General features: G+C 43.5%; 1 long non-coding RNA gene across 1 annotated transcript; it reads left to right on the forward strand.

The window, feature by feature from the left end:
- The first annotated feature begins 1,138 nt into the window (after positions 1-1,138).
- On the forward strand, positions 1,139-11,529 carry LOC142071732 (uncharacterized). Its single transcript, XR_012667921.1, has 2 exons — positions 1,139-1,272; positions 10,967-11,529. It is a non-coding gene; the product is annotated as an uncharacterized LOC142071732 (long non-coding RNA).
- Positions 11,530-14,263: the final 2,734 nt, after the last annotated feature.

The following is a 14,263-nucleotide window of genomic DNA, read 5'->3' on the forward strand; positions in this document are numbered from 1 at the left end:
AGATCCCTAAATGGCTCCCTCAGGGATTGAACTCACAACCCTGGGTTTAGCAGGCCAATGCTCAAACCACTGAGCTATCCCTCCCCCACATGTATGAAGCTGATGGTTGAATTAAAAATTGATCCATATCTGATATTTATTGTTTACACTTACAGTTTTCCCCCCTGTGCTGTGTAACTTGTCCTGCTCCTGTTGAAAGAGCTCCTTTACAACCAGTAAATGGAGCTAGATAACCTGCAAGGCTGGCATCAGACTCAGTGGGCCAAAGCAGAAACCAAGGAGTGAGCCTTTGCATGCAAAGTCTCTGGGGGCAGAGCCAGAGCTGGGCCAGAAGGTGTTAAGGCTGACCTACAGGCTTGGTGACCCCCAACCCAGGGGCTGACCCAGAAGTCTGAGCCCCCACCTTCTGGGCTGCAGCCCCCAACTAGCTTCAGCACTGTGGCTCCTTGCTTTAGCCCCACGGTGTCACTGGGTCTCAGGGCTCTAGGATTCAGCCCTGGCTCCCAGCTTTAGCCCTGTGGGGGCGTACAGGCTCTGGGTTTCAGCCCCACAGCTCCCAGCTTCAGGCCCGCAGCAGCACTGGGGCTTGGTGCTTCAGTCCCGCATCCCAGGGCTGCACCGAAGCTTGGGGCTTTAGTCTAGGCCTCCCGGCTCCAGCCCCACAGCAGCACTGAGGTCGGAGCTTCAGCCCACAGCTCCTGGCTTCAGCCCAGTGGCAGCACCAGGGCTCGGGGCTTCAGCCTGCAGCACAGAGCTTCAGCCCCACAGTGGCATTCTGCCTGTGGGTTCCCGCAGCTGCCCCGCAGCAGCACTGGGGCTCGCAGTCCTGGGGCTTGGGGGTTCAGCCCCTCAGCTCCTGGCAGCTGCCCCACGACAGCACCCGCGCTCGGGCCTGAAGCCCTGTGGCTGCTGCCCGGAAGGGGACGTTGGGTCTCCAGGCGTCACCCACATGAGAACCACTGCCCTAAAGGACATACATGACAGCCTGAGAGTGCTCACTTCATACCACGGTAGCTGTTTATTTTTCTGTTAGAATCCAGATTTTCTGTTTGCTATATCCATTAATGGACTTGTGAAAACCATGGCAACCAATAATTCGTCTGGAAATGATTAATTTCACATTCAGAAGGCACGGGGATGCAGGAACAATTTATATAGTGCGGGTGCTGAGAGCCACTGAACCAAACTGTAAAGCTTGTATATGATGGAAACCATTTCAAGCCCGGGGGTACGGCAGCATCCCCAGTACCCCTCGTCCCAGCACCTATGCAGGTATGTATATGATTATACAGACACCCTGTCCTAAGTGGAAGTGTTTTCAGAATAAGGAATGGCATGATTCACCCCACTGTAATGTTAAATTCCTGCAGGCCACTTGGTAGGTATTATGATGTTATTAAGGATGTAGTTTGCAGATTGTACTTCTTGTGAAAACTCTTCCCTCAGCATAGATAAAAGGAGCACTGCCACGGTTAGCACATCTAAAACGAGTTACATATTTCATTTCAAATGGTCTTTAAGTTATGAAAGGATTTTCGTTTCATTGCCCTGTGTGCTCCCAAGAATGGAGGAGACCAGTAGCGATTAGGTGAGGAGTAGAAGCTGCTATGTACTATGACATTCTGGGACGCAATAACAGAAAAAAATCAGTGGGTGCTTAGCACATACTGGGAGCCAGCTACCCTTTGCCCTTCCCCCTGCCCCCCAGCGCCTCCTGTTCGCTGGCGGCCCTGCCGATCAACTCATCCCCCTCCCTCGCAGCACGTCCCGCCTGCCGTGATCAGCTGTTGCACGACATGCAGGAGGCGCTGGGGAGTGGGAGGGGGAGGAGCAGGGATGGGGCCACATTCGGGGGAGGGAGTGGAACTGGGTGGGAAGAAGCAGGGTGGGGTGGAGTGGGGATGGGAAGAGGTGAGGTGGGGGTGGAGGCATGGGAGAAGAGGGGGTGGGGGTGTGGCCTGGGGTGGAGTAGGGGTGGGAAGAGGCGGGGTGGGGGATTGGGGAAGGGGGTGGGGGGGCGATTTCTAGGGCAGAGTGAGGTTGAGCACTCCCAGGGCCCAGAGGAAGCCAGTGTCTGTGGGTGCAATCCAGGGGTGTTTTTGCTCCTCACTCTTTCATAGTCTTTTCCTGTGTGTGACTCCTAGTTAAAGTTCTTTCCAGCTGAGAGTAAGGAGACATGGAGTCTGGTGGGGAAGAGGTGATAAGCTGTTTCTTTTCACCTGTGTATGCTGAAATACAGATTTTCTTTGCCTTCTTTCTTCCCCCTCTTGCTGTCTGAGAAATCTGTTTACAGTTTATATGTAAATTGAAGTAAACACACCTCTCTTTGTTTAAGACAGGATTGCTTGACCATTTCTACTTAATCAGAGCTATGTGAGTTTGAACATATGCCTTTAACATAATACAGGGAGGATTTCGTAACTTTACATACAATGTTGCTGCATACATTTCACCATTATATTATTGACCGATGAGTTGGTAGTTTTCAAATAATGAGGAGTCCTTGCGCACCTTAGAGACTAACACATTTATTTGGGCATAAGCTTTCGTGGGCTAAAACCCACTTCATGAGATACATGGAGTGAAAAATACAGTAAATAGTATATATATACAGCACATGAAAAGATGGGAGTTGCCTTACCAAGTTGGGGGTCAGTGCTAACAAGGCCAATTCAATTATGGTGGAAGTGGCCTATTCTCAACAGTTGACAAGAAGGTGTGAGTATCAGCAGAGGGAAAATTACTTTTTGTAGTGACTCATCCACTCCCAGTTTTTATTCAGGCCTATTTGATGGTATCCAGTTTGCAAATTAATTCCAGTTTTGCAGTTTCTTGTTGAAGTATGTTTTTGAAGGTTTTTTGTTGAAGAATTGCCACTTTTAAGTCTGTTATTCAGTGTCCAGGGAGATTGAAGTGCTCTTCTACTGGTTTTTGAATGTTACAATTCTTGATGTCTGATTTGTGTCCATTTATTCTTTTGCGTAGAGACTGTCTGGTTTGGCCAATGTACATGGCAGAGGGGCATGTTGTAGATGGTTCACCTACACATTGGTAGATGTGTAGGTGAACCAGCCCCTGATGGTGCGGCTGATGTGGTTAGGTCCTATAATGGTGTCCCTTGAATAGATATGCAGACAGAGTTGGCAACAGGGTTTGTTGCAGGGATTGGTTCCTTGGTTAGAGTTTTTGTTGTGTGATGCGTAGTTGTTGGTGAGTATTTGCTTCAGGTTGGGGGGCTGTCTGTAAATAAGGACTGGCCTGTCTCCCAAGGTCTGTGAGAGTGAGGTATCCTTCAGGATAGGTTGTAGATCCTTGATGATGCGTTGGAGAGGTTTTAGTTGGGGGCTGTAGGTGACGGCTAGTGGCATTCTGTTACTTGCTTTGTTGGGCCTGTCCTGTAGTAGGTGATTTCTGGATACCCTTCTGGCTCTGTCAATCTGTTTCTTCACTTCACTTTGCACTGACCCTCCACTTGATAAGGCAACTCCCATCTTTTCATGTGCTGTATATATATACTGCTTACTGTATTTTTCACTCCATGCATCTGATAAAGTGGGTTTTAGCCCATGAAAGCTTATGCCCAAATAAATGTGTTAGTCTCTAAGGTGCCACAAGGACTTTTCGTTGTTTTTGCTGATACAGACTAACACGGCTACCACTCTGAAACCTAATTTTCAAATGATACCTCACAAGGCATAGTTTGTACAAAGATTATTACAGTAGTGTGTAGGGGGTGAAACAGGGGTGCATTCTGTCAAAACTACGTCCTGCACTCCATGTACAGTGCATAGGCCAAGTGGCATGCCAATTTTATGTCCCTCCTAATTATAAACACTCATAACCCCATCTTGTGGCCCTTGCTTAGATAATGGCAGTTTTGCCAAAGGCCTGCAAGTCTGAGTCTTTGTTAATATTAACTCCATAGCTATAAAGAAGGAAACTCTCTCTGTAATGTGTGCATGCCACTATCCCATTAGGGTTAATGGGAATGAGGTGGTTGGATACCCTGAGATGAGCATGTACCCCAAAGTTTGTATTATCTAGTTTTGATACCTAGCTGAATTCCATGTGCTGTGGAACAGAATTAAAATTTACTTGATAAAAGTGTGTCATCCTCAATGACAAATAGTACTTTAGGCAATAATTTCAACTTTGGTGCTGTGGCTAGATCAACAGTAAATCAAATATTTATATGCTGTCCTTTTTTAACAATGGCTATCTGGATGGATATAGGAAAAAAATAGATATATTTTACCAGAAAAAAATATCCCAGGCTGGAAATTTACTGCAGTTTACAGTTTATTACCAGTGTAACAGCCATCCCATATAAGATGGGACACCGAGATAGCTCAGACTTCTGACTCGAAGAGAAGGATTTACGACTCACATGAGAAGAGATATACTAGAGGCTAAATAGGAACATCTAAGTGATAGGAAGTGAGGAGTAGATGGAAATGACATTAGGATATGTATCAAGGTCAAGCCACTAATATTCTAGCAGTGAATGAACCAAGCAGACAGATTTGTAACTGTCATTAGCGGTACTCCTGTTCCTAAACCTATCGAGTCAATGAAACACAACAGATATGCTCACAAAATGCATTATTAATGGACTGTGTGCTTTATTCACTTAAACAAATATAATGGCCGTGGCAGTTGAGATCACCCAACGTGATGGTGGCACAATGGAAGTTCTTTTCTGCACATTCCTCTCTTCCCCACAGGCTTTTCCCAATTAAGTATCTTCTAATTCAGTACTGGACAAAAGGACATGCTGAATTCTGACTGTGTGCTTGTCCCAAGGAATTATTTTGAGGAAGTTCCTTGGCCTGTTACACAGGAGGTCAGACTAGATGAACACAGTGGTCCCTTCTAACCTTGGAATCTATGAATCTATATTCCACATGTACTAATACATATATTTGCTATTAACCACCGTTGCTTGAATAACTTTAGAATCACCTAGGAAACTTGGACATTCTATGAAAATTGCTGTTTTTTGATTTTCATGGATTTCAGCATTCATTCATATCACATTTTGCAACCCATAAGTTTTACTTTCATTTTCAAGTTGGTGAATGTGAAATTCAGCCCACAACTTTTGAGTCTGTTAAGCTCCATGCACCATATATGGGATGCCCCAAGGTATCACAGAAATTCACAAGGGTTTATTTGACCCTGAGGATTCACTATGTAACCCTGTGGTATCTGCTGAGCAAGACTGGTTTCAAGATAAACCCTTTATTAAGAATAGAAACTGTGTCCAGGAATAAGGTCACTTCCCTCTAGTCTCTGGCTGTGGCCTTCACCTGCCTTGTCCTGGGCAATTTTGTTTCTGCTCCCAGCTGGAAGAGTGCCACAGGACAACCAAAGCCCACAAGAAGAGTGTACAGGAAATCTGGCAGTGCTACACTTCCTGAAGAGTTTACTAGGGTAAGCACAGACACTTGTCACAAGTTTCATTATTTAACCAAATCAAAGCCATCAGACCCAGGCTGAAGTCATAAAAGCAAAATGTCATAACTATTCAGAGATATAGAGAATTATTGTGCAGAAAATCTTTCATATTTTCAACAGAAACCAGCCATGTTTCTTCTGGCTTTGGGGTCTGTACTGGCAGCTCAGATTTATGCCCTCTATATTGTCCAAACCGAGTGGTTAGAAGATTCTCTTGCTTTTCAGTCAGTCTGTTCATTCAGTTGCTCTGTTGTGATGGATTCATGACCTTTAATGGACATTTGCAACCAATCTTTAAAACAAAAGAGTAACTTCCAGGAGTGAATTATGTTTTCAAAGTCCTCCACAGTTAGAGGCAGAGAGCAGGATGTGCTGAGCATTATCTTTAGAAATGCTACCCTGGAAGCTTTCAAACAGCCCCTGCTCATCTGCCACTCAATGAGAGCAGTTCTTGTGGCTTTCAAATAGCAGGCATTCCACCATCCTTGAGCTTTGAGAAAGAAAGAAAAGACACTGTGATGCCCTGTGATGTATGTACCTCAGGGAACATACAGCACCCCCACGTTCATCCTTATAATATGATTGTGTGGTATCGAATGCAAAGCTTGTTATGTCGGGCGTCTTCGGAAGGCGCATGATGCACTGAGCATTGTTGTTATGGTAATGTTATAGTGATCACTGTTATAGGTTGTAATTTCATGTATATAGTTATGAGGCTGAAAATGTGTCCTCATAGCTTAAAGCAAGCCCAGGCAAAAACTCTCCAGAAGCGGAGGGGCAGTTCACACCTTACCAGGGCAAACCCAGCCCAGCCTCACAGGAACAAAGGATACTGGCCTAGGCAACAACAAAGGATCTGTTGGACTCTCGAGTGAGTCACCCCCCTTTCTTTGGTCAGTTTGGGAGTACAATGAGGTAATGCTCACCTGACTCTGAAGGGTGGGGGCAAAGCCAAGAGGGAAGAAAGAACACAATAAAAGGGAGAGACATTTGCCGTGCTCTTCCTCTCTCTTCCACCTACATCTACGGACACCACACCAAGCAACTGAAGCACTGATCAAAGGGGAGAGCCTGGCTGAAGAGCAAACAGCCACCCTGTCATGAGAAGAATCTAAGTTTGTAAGGGCATTGAAAGTGTTAAGATCAGTTTAGAACATGTTTTGCTTTTTTTTTTTATTTGGCCAATTCTGACTTGTTATGCTTGGAATTATAATTACTTAAAATCTATCTTTGTAGTTAATAAATTTATTTGTTTATTTGACCTGAAGCAGTGCATTTGGTTTAAAGCATGTCAGAGATTCCCCTTGGGATAAAAAGCCTGGTGCTTATCAATTTCTTTGTTAAATTGATGAACTCATATAAGCTTGCAGTGTCCAGCAGGCATAACTGAACTCTGCAAGATGGAGGTTCCTAGAGTTGTGTCTGGGACTGGAGATATTGGCTAGTGTCTTTTGGGTGCACAATCCAAGAAGCAGTTTACATGCCAGCCAGAGGCTGTGCGAGAACAGCCCAGGAGTGGGGGTTCTCACAGCAGAGCAGGGTAAGGCTGGCTCCCTGAGTCAAGACCTGGAATTACCTAGCAGATCACCGGTCCAGATAACACCAGAGGGAACGTCACAGACACACAGAGGGATAAATACTGAATCCTTTACTCAGCCAATGCTTCAGCAAAACTCCTGTTGACTACCATGGAAGTTCAGGAGGCTGAGTTGAGCTTCTCTCAACATTCCCACTCAGCACCATGCAGGATAGGGCCCTAAGGCAGTAGGTGTGGGAAGAAAGAAAGACGGAGAGAGACAAAAGGCAGAATGGAAATAGAGTAAGAGAGAAATGAGAGAGGGGAATATATTTTTAAACAGGCTGTCTCCATAATCTTACAAAATGATATTTTCATGGTACCCTTTTTCTGGAAGTTTTGAAGGTGAGACTTTCAAAAAACCTGTGGCCCAGATACTCGCAGGTATTTAGGCACCTAACTCCCATTGAAATCAATGGCAGCTTGAATCCCCAAATCCCACACTCAGTCAACCACTTACTCATACCATCGTTCAATTTTAGCCATGTCTGGGGGGCCAGCAACTGGTCCGGAGCAAGAGGGAAGGGAAATTTGGCCAAGGACAGTGGGGCCACCTACTTCCTTTATGAATAGCAACATGAGAGCTTTGAGGCCAGATTTTTGTAAAGGCACACAGCAGCTCCCAGTGAAAACAATCCCCGTGCCCTTCGGTGTGAGCTCTTTTCCAAATCTGGCCCTTAATGTACAAACTGAATAGACAAGGGTTTTAAAGTAACATTAGACACACAGTGTACTGCCTAATACTCAGTTCATCTGCCTAGGAAGGATGAGAATCTGCTTTAAGACTGGGGTGCTGTGGAGAGTTGGGCCTGGTGCATACGCCATTAGGCCGAAAAATAGGACTGTCCTTCTGCACCGCCTTCTTTTCTCTCAGTAGACAGTTCAGAACTTGTAGACATTGTGGGGTGTTGTGTATAACAAGGGCTTGATGCACTCTGCAAAACACTAGAGTATCATTGCAAATGTAAAACCAGCAGGAGGTGTTTCCAAAGAGAGCGTTAGTGTGTCTTTACACAATCTAAAAACTCCTTTTAGCAGCCTCTGAGCTGCTGCACTCCTGAAAGCGATGCTCGGCAATCGAGGTGCACACTGAAGAATGTATCTCATCTCGAGGAATCAATGCCCAGCAGATTTCATCAACTGCCTCTAACCCAAGAGGTCACTTCCCTCCCCAGAACTTATAGCCCTCATAGGGCATGTCTACACTGCAATGAAAAACCCGTGACTAGCCCTTGTCCCCTGATTTTGGCTCACGGGACTCGGGCTGTTTCATTGCTGTGTAGACTTCCAGGCTTGGGCTGGAGCCCGGACTCTAGGACCTTTCAAGGTGGGAGCCCAAGCGTCCACACCAACTAAGCAGCCCCTTATCTTGAACCCCATGAGCCTGAGTCAGCTGGCATGGGCCAGCGACAGGGTTTTAATTGTAGTGTAGACAAGCTTATAGCGAACAAAATCCTCCTAATCCTTCTGTTCTGCTACCTGCTGTTGAGGAGCTGCATAAGAAAGGAGAGACTTAATGTGTGAGATTGTACTGGTGTTGGCCTCTGGTGTCACTCCTTTCACCATATGATGAATTGCATCATCAGAAGCCACAAGTGAAAGGGAGAACAATAACCTCATCAGTAGCTCTATAAGAGATGTTCTGTGTGATTGCTGCTGCTTGTTCCAGGTGGCACTGAGCCTAGAGAAAAGAGATCTGTGTCTGCCACTGCCCTTAATGAGCACCCTGAATAAGCAACCGAGGTTTAAATCTTTGCTTTCCCAATGTAGCTTGAAACATATGTGCTTTGTCTGGGTGAGAGAGTGTGCTCCTCAAGATGCTATCAAATAACGTTCTGTTGGCTGGTGATACTTGATCCCATGGCTCTCCAAGACTCCTCTGACTGCTCATAGCCCTGCCTGTGGTTCTCTCTGTGGGACTGAGGAAAGCAACACCTGCCATCGTGGCAGTGATCTGGTGCTTATCCCAGTGGGGAAAAAGACCACCTGCAACAAAGAGACAGAAACACTAATAGACATAGACATCTTGTTTGATCTGTTCTCTGCATCCTTTAATGCACGGACCTTCCAGAGTGAAAAAGACAACTTTCGTTAAATTACTCTTATCTGTACTTCTGTGTTTGATTGGCTGAGGGCTTAGCTTTGCTGTCTGAGCAAAAGTGCTGAGCACCCAGCAACTCCCATTGCTGTCAATTGGAGCTGAGAGTGCTCCACATTGTCATCAGCCCTTCAACTCACAGCACTAAGGAAAAAAGAACACAAGGTGCCACAAGTACTCCTGTTCTTTTTGCGGATACAGACTAACACGACTGCTACTCTGAAACCTAACACTAAGGAAGAGTTCCCTGGGTTTGGCTTAGCTGTGCTCTGGACAGGACCCAGAAATGGGTGAGGAGCAGTGACTCATAGACCTTTCTGCTCCCCAGTTTGGTCCACGATGTAGTTTACAGCAGCCTACAACTTGCTCTAATTTACACCAGCAGAAGTTGTCCCCTAGAGATTTGGGCCACACCCTCACCAAGCCTTGGCCAAGCGCCAGGCCTGCTTTGTAACACTGTCGGTGCTGGGGTGTGGGAGCAGGTGGCACAGAACTGGTTATATTAGATTTACACCAGTTGAGGATTCCCTTGCATTAAGGGGAATTGCCAGCTGTCCCACTGAGACAGTTATCAGTTGCTTCTTCTTTTATCAGCAGGGGTGTGCATGGAGGAGTGAAGCCTTGGCCCATTATGTTTATTGCAAGTGGTGGCTCTATGGTTTTTTGAGAAGAGATTTATACTTTCACTTCAGCATTTGTGTGTTCTAAGTAATTCACAGAAGAATTTTCTTGCACTTAAAATATGGACTTGAAATTAGCTTTGGCCATTGTCAAGGAATCTTAATCCACTCAGATGAACCCTGTGTACAAGTCCAAGATAGCCTGCTGGGAGAGCTATCAAAATAATATATGCAACAGATGGAAAGATTGCCTCACTGACTAGTGTTTTCAGCTATATCTGTAGCCTCCCCCATGTAATTAAGGCAATTAGCTACAGCCAAATAGATCTTCATAGATTACAAACTCATTTAGTCAGATCTTCTGCATAACACAAGCCATAGGACTTCCCTAAATTCATTTCTGTTTGAATTACAGCATATCTTTTAGAAAAAACATCCAATATTGATTTTAAAATTGTCAGTGATGGAGAATTCACCACGACCCTTCGTATGTCCTTCTAATGGTTAATTACCCTCCCTGTTAAAACTTTGCACCTTAAGAGCCCATTATCACTTTTTTCCCTCCTTCTAGGTACTTGTAGGTTGTGATCAAGTCACTCCTTAACCTTTTCTTTGTAAAGCTTACTAGAATGCTCTCCTTGAGTCTGTAACTATAAAGCATATTTCCCTTAATCATTTTCCTGGCTCTTCTCTTCTCTTTGAATATTTAGAAAGAGCCGATGATAGCAAAGACAAATTGTATTTAGTATGGCTGTCAAGAAATTAAAAAATTAATTTTGATTAATCATGCTGTTAAACAATAATAAAATACCATTTACTTAAATATTTTTGTATGTTTTCTACATTTTCAAATATATTGATTTCAAGTAGAACATGGAATACAAAGTGTACAGTGCTCACTTTATATTTAGTTTTATTACAAATATTTGCACTGTAAAAAACAAAAGAAATAGTATTTCTTAATTCACCTAATACAAGTTGTGAGGTGTCATTCCATATTCTTCATGAAAATATGCTTATGATGTGAATATGACATAACAGATAGACTTTATGTAAGATTACTCATGAGATATCATTGGAAAGGCTATGATTTACTGAATGCGATTATTCTATTTGTATGCATGTATCATTTCTGTATCTGAAGTTAGGAATATTGACTATGTATCTGTATTTCCACTATGTTACTTTGGGTGACGCCCCCTGCTAACACTTCAGGTACAACAACGAAAAAGCCCGACAGTGCTGATGGCCCATCAGCAAGAGACAGTGGACTGTAAAAGAGCTCAGTCTTCCTGTGAACGTGTGGGTCAGTCTGTGAAGAATGGCTACAGGAGCCCTACAGAGGCATGTGTCCATGTCACCTGATACTGGAACCCATCTTGAATTCTGTACTTTTCCACGAGAAGCTGGCGGCGGGCGGTCAAACTAGGAAACCAAGGACTCCTGTTTTATGCAAATCCTATTTAAGGGTGAGGAGTGAGGTAACCCAGGTCATCAGTTCTCCCCTGCTACCCTGCCCAAGATGACTGCTGGAAACAACTAAGACTGAATTGGGGGAAAGAACTGGACCCAGACTGGAAGGGCATCTGGCCTCTGAAGATTATTAGAACCACATTTAGGGTGAGAACTTACATGTAACCAGTTTCTTTTGTGTATTAAGCTCAGTTTGCATGCTCTGTTTTATCTTCTTAGTTATCTGCTTGTTCTGTCTGCTACTCCTTAATTATTTAAAATACACCTGTTATAGTTAATAAATTTATTTCTGATTTACAATATAACCCAGTTTATGTGATTTCTTACTGGGGCACGAGAAGTTGTGCAAACCCTCGTCCACATTGAGGGAAGAGGCAAATTTCATATAATTCTGGGTTTGTACTGCAAGGGGGGTGGACATCTGGGTGCTGTGGCAGGCCCCTTAAGCTGAGCCTTCCCAGAGTGGATCTCTGTTTCTCTGTGCAGCTGGGTGGGGCCCTGCCTGTGTGCTTGGCTGGAAAATACTAGGGAGCCTAGCTCAGCAAGACCAGGTAAAAGGGGGCTCAGGCTGGCAGAATAGTCTGCCTCAGTGGCTTCCCTGCGCACCAGGTGACATCCCAGGGGGTCCAACCCGTCATACAAGTACTGTAGTGAAATCTCTTTATCATGAAAGTAGAACTATGTACAAAAAAACCCTTGCATTCAAAAATAAAACAATGTAAATCTTTAGAGCCTACAAGTCCATTCAGTACTACCTCTAGTTCAGCCAATCGCTCAGACAAACAAGTTTGTTTACATTTATAGGAGATAATGCTGCCTGCTTCTTGTTTACAATGTCACCTGAAAGTGAGAACAGGCATTCGCCTGGCACTGTTGTAGACGGTGTCACAAGATATTTATGTGCCAGATGTATGAAAGATTCATATGCCCCTTCATGCTTCAACCACCATTCCAGAGGACATGCATCCATGCCGATGATGGGTTCTGCTCAATAACTATCCAAAGCAGTGCAGACCGACGTGTTCATTTTCATCATCTGAGTCAGAAGAAGGTTGATTTTCTTTTTTGGTGGCTTGGATTCTGTAGTTTTTGTATCGGAGTGTTGCTCTTTTAAAACGTCTGAAAGCATGCTCCGCACCTTGTCCCTCTCAGATTTTGGAAGGTACTTCAGATGCTTAAGCCTTGGGTTGAGTGCTGTAGCTATCTTTAGAAATCTCACATTGGTCATTTTGTCAGATCTGCATTTTGCATTTTGTCAGATCTGCAGTGAAAAGTGTTCTTAAAATAAACATGTGCTGTGTCATCATCCAAGACAGATGTAACATGAAACATATGACAGAATGTGGCTAAAACAGTGCAGGAGACATACAATACTCCCCCAAAGAGTTCAGTCACAAATTTAATTAATGCATTATTTTTTTAATGAGCATCATCAGCATGGATGCATGTCCTCTGTAATAATGGCCAAAGCATGAAGGGGCATACGCATGTTTAGCATATCTGGCACACAAATACTACAACAGGGCCATGCAAACACCTGCTCTCATTTTCAGGTGAAACTGTAAATAAGAAGCGGGCAGTATCATCTCCCATAAATGTAAACATTGTCTTAGCAATTGGCTGAACAAGAAGTAGGACTGAGTGCACTAGTAGGCTCTGAGTACTTTCACGATAAAGAGATTGCACTACACTACTTGTAAGAGGTGAATTAAAAATACTATTTCTTTTGTTTATCATTTTTACAGTGCAAATATCTGTAATAAAAATAATAATATAAAGTGAGAGCTGTTGTATTGTGTTGTAATTGAAATTAATATATTTGAAAATGTAGAAAAAATCCAAAAATATTTAATAAATTTAAATTGGTGGTATTGTATGTTTAACAGTGCGATTAAAGCTGAGTTTAATCATGATTATTTGTAAATCACGATTAATTTTTTTAAGTTAATCACATGAGTTAACTGCAGTTAATCAGCAGCCTTAGTATTTAGTTCTGACCTGTGTTGTAAGCCCAGGTATGTTTGATTTTAATTTTTTATTTTTATTGAAGTTATAAAGAATTCTTTAATGTGCATACATCTGTCTCCTGCTGCTCTTCTTTTCTTTGGTGTTTTCTTTATCCATTCAGATCTTCCTAATAATATATGTAACTTTAATAACTACAGTACACAGTACATAACAGAGCTTCTGATTCCATCACAGCTGCTGGAAGCAAAACATGTTAATCTATCACAGCTCATTCAAGTGACCCTTACGGGCCCACCCACAGTTCCTATGTTTTAATCAGTCAGAGGCCAATGTATAATAACTGGGAACAGATGCTTTATTATAGTGGGAGCAGTACAACTACTATAGTCAAGACTGAAATACAATGTTCTTTATATCCCCACCTTTCTCAGCCTTTACAAATTTTGTCTCAGCCCAGAAAGTGAATTTTTTAGGGTGTGTTAAGGCACACCCATGTCAAGTTTGCATGTGTAAAATAAAACAAAATACACTTCCCCCATATAGTCTAATCAGAAATTCTGAGCACACATGTGTCAACAATGGATTCTACTCAATTCATTTGTTTGTTTAGATCTCAGAGTGACCAAGCCAAGTGTGATGGAAAATTGTTCAGTAGCTGAGAAGTTCTGAGCAAAGAAATGTTTGTGCCTGGGTGATCTATGGCTTAGAATGTTTGGGCCACTTACGCTCATTGGACGTTGCTTTTGGATTTTTGGGGAGAGTCTAAAGTAGCTTTGAACACTGGAGTAACTGTGAAGTACTTTAGCTTAATTTAAATTTGCAAAGACTGGCAAATCTCACAAGGATTTAAGGAAGTCCGAGACATGATGACAACAGCAGAGGAGAAGTAACCCTGTAGAAATCGTGGGTGGAATCCCAGCCCCACTGAAGTCAATGCAAGTTTTAGAGAAGTATTTGTATATTCTGAATAATTCACAGCTTTACCATCTGTAAAACAGGGATAATAGAATCATAGACTATCAGGGCTGGAAGGGACCTCAGGAGGTCATCTAGTCCAACCCCCTGCTCAAA

The sequence above is a fragment of the Caretta caretta genome, chromosome 4 (genome assembly GCF_965140235.1).
Source record: "Caretta caretta isolate rCarCar2 chromosome 4, rCarCar1.hap1, whole genome shotgun sequence".
In the NCBI taxonomy this organism is placed as follows: domain Eukaryota; kingdom Metazoa; phylum Chordata; order Testudines; family Cheloniidae; genus Caretta; species Caretta caretta.